Source organism: Megascapheus bottae, unplaced genomic scaffold (genome assembly GCF_031878675.1).
Source record: "Megascapheus bottae isolate mThoBot1 unplaced genomic scaffold, mThoBot2.hap1 HAP1_SCAFFOLD_52, whole genome shotgun sequence".
In the NCBI taxonomy this organism is placed as follows: domain Eukaryota; kingdom Metazoa; phylum Chordata; class Mammalia; order Rodentia; family Geomyidae; genus Megascapheus; species Megascapheus bottae.
The window spans coordinates 1932525-1936198 of NW_028327691.1; positions in this window are offsets into that span (position 1 = coordinate 1932525).

The following is a 3674-nucleotide window of genomic DNA, read 5'->3' on the forward strand; positions in this document are numbered from 1 at the left end:
CACCTCCATTCTATGACTTCACACACCTCCATTCTATGCCTTTACACACCTCCAATCTGTGACTTCACACACCTCCATTCTATGACATCACACACCTCCATTCTGTGACTTCACACACCTCCATTCTATGACTTCACACACCTCCATTTTATGACTTCAGAAACCTACATTGTGACTTCACACACCTCCATTCTATGAGTTCACACACCTGCATTGTGACTTCACACACCTCCATTCTCTGACTTCACACACCTCCATTCTGACTTCACACACCTACATTCTGACTTCACACACCTCAATTCTGTGACTTCACACACCTCCATTCTATGATTGCACACACCTCCATTCTATGACTTCACAGACCTCCATTCTATGACTTCCCACACCTCCTTTCTGAGTTCACACACATCCATTCTGTGACTTCACACACCTCCATTGTGACTTCATACACCTCCATTCTATGAGTTCACACACCTCCATTCTGACTACACACACTTCCATTTTATGACTTCACAGAGCTCCATTCTGACTTCACACACCTCCATTCTATGACTTCGCACACCTCTATTCTGACTTCAGACAACTGCATTCTGTGACTTCACACACCTCCATTCTATGACTTCACACACCTCCATTCTGTGACCTCACACACCTCCACTCTGTGACTTTACACACCTCCATTCTGTGACTTCACACACTTCCATTCTGTGATTTCACACACAATCCATTCTATGACTTCACAAACTCCATTCTTTGATTTCACACACCTCCATTCTACGACTTCACACACCTGCATTGTGACTTCATACAACTCCATTCTGTGAATTCACACACCTCCTTTCTGTGACTTCACACACCTCCATACTATGTGTTCCAAACACCTTCAATCTATGACTTCACACCCTTCATTCTCTGACTTCACACACCTCCTTTCTGAGTTCACACATATCCATTCTGTGACTTCACACACCTCCATTGTGACTTCATACACCTCCATTCTATGAGTTCACACACCTCCATTCTGACTACACACACTTCCATTCTATGACTTCACACAGCTCCATTCTGCCTTCATACACCTCCATTCTCTGTCTTCACACACCTCCATTCTATGACTTCACACACCTCCATTCTGTAACTTCACACGCTTCCAATGTTTGACTTCACAACCTCCATTCCATGACTTCATACATCTCCATTCTATGACTTCACACACATCCATTCTTTGACCTCACACACCTCCATTTTGACTTCACACACCCCCATTCTGTGACTTCACACACCTGCATTTGTGACTTCACACACCACAATTTTGACTTCACACACGTCCATTCTTTGACTTCACAAACCTCCATTTTGATTTCACACACTTCCATTCTGTGACTTCACACACCTACATTATTTGACTTCACACACCTCCATTTTGACTTCACACACCTCCATTCTATGACTTCACACACCTTCATTCTTACTTCAGAAAAATCCATTCTATGACTTCACAAACCTCCCTTCTGTGAATTCACACACCTTCATTCTGGGTTCACACACCTCCATTCTGTGACTTCACACACCTCCATTCTATGACTTCACACCCCTCCATCTGTGACTTCACACACCTCCATTCTATGACTTCACACTCCTCCATTCTATGAGTTCACACACCTCCATTCTGTGACTTCACACACCTCCATTCTATGACTTCACACACCTCCATTCTGACTTCACACACTTCCATTTTGACTTCAAAGACCTCATTTCTGTGACTTCACACACCTCCATTCTATGATTTCACACACCTCCATTCTATGACTTCACACACCTCCATTCTATGACTTCACACACCTCCTTTCTGAGTTGACACACTTCCATTCTGTGACTTCACACACCTCCAATCTGACCTCACACACCTCCATTCTATGACTTCACACACCTCCATTCTATGACTTCACACACCTCCATTCAAAGACTTCACACACCTCCATTCTATGAATTCACACACCTTCATTCTTGACTTCACACACCTCCATTCTGTGACTTCCCACACCTCCATTCTAAGAATTCACACACCTCCACTCTGTGACAATACACACCTCCACTGTGTGACTACACACACCTCCATTTTGTGATTTCACACACCTCCATTGTATGACTTCACACACCTCCATTCTTTGACTTCACACATCTCCATTCTATGAATTCACACACCTCCATTGTGACTTCACACAACTCTATTCTGTGACTTCACACACCTGCCTCTGTGACTTCACACACCTCCATTCTATGACTTCACACCTCCATTCTATGACTTCACATCACCATTCTATGACTTCACACACCTCCTTTCTGACATCACACACCTACATTCTATGACTTCACTCACCTCCATTGTGAGTTCACACACCTCCATTCTGTGACTTCACACACCTCCATTCTGAGTTCACACACCTCCATTCTGTGACTTCACACACCTCCAATATATGACTTCACACACCTCCATTTTGTGACTTTGCACACCTCCATTCTATGACTTCACACACCTACATTGTGACTTCACACACACCTCCATTCTGTGACTTCACACACCTCCAATATATGACTTCACACACCTCCATTTTGTGACTTTACACACCTCCATTCTATGACTTCACACACCTCCATTCTATGACTTCACACACCTGCATTGTGACTTCACACACCTCCATTCTCTGACTTCACACACCTCCATTCTGAATTCACACATCTCCATTCTGAACTCACACACCTCAATTCTGTGACTTCACACACCTCCATTCTATGAATTCACATACCTTATTTCTGAGTTGACACACCTCCATTCTGTGACTTCACATACCTCCAATCTGACTTCACACACCTCAATTCTATGACTTCACACACCTCCATTCTGTGACTTCAAAAACCACCATTCTATGACTTCACACATCTCCATTGTGACTTCACACACCTCCATTCTATGAGTTCACGCAGCTCCATTCTGACTTCACACACCTCCATTCTATGACTTCGTACACCTCTATTCTGACTTCACACCCCTCCATTCTGTGACTTCATATACCTCCATTCTTTGACTTCACACCCATCCATTCTGTGACTTCACATACCTCCATTCTTTGACTTCACACCCCTCCATTCTGTGCCTTCACACACCTACACTCTGTGACTTTACACACCTCCATTCTGTGACTTCACACACCTCCCTTCTGTGACTTCACACACCTCCATTCTATGACTTCACACACCTCCATTCTAAGTCTTCACAAACCTCCATTCTATGACTTCACACACTTCCATTGTTTGACATCATACACCTCCATTTTTTGACTTCACACACCTCCGTTCCATGAATTCACACACCTTCATTCTATGATTTCACACACCTCCATTCTATGAGTTCACACACACTTCATTCTTACTTCAGCAACATTCATTCTATGACTTCAGACATCTCCATTCTATGACTTCACACACCTTCATTCTTACTTCAGCAACATCCATTCTATGACTTCACACACCTCCATTCTATGACTTCGCAAACCTCCATTCTGTGACTTCACACACCTCCATTCTGGGTTCACACACCTCCATTCTGTGACTTCACACACCTCGATTCTGACTTTACACACCTCCATTCTATGACTTCACATACCTCCACTCTG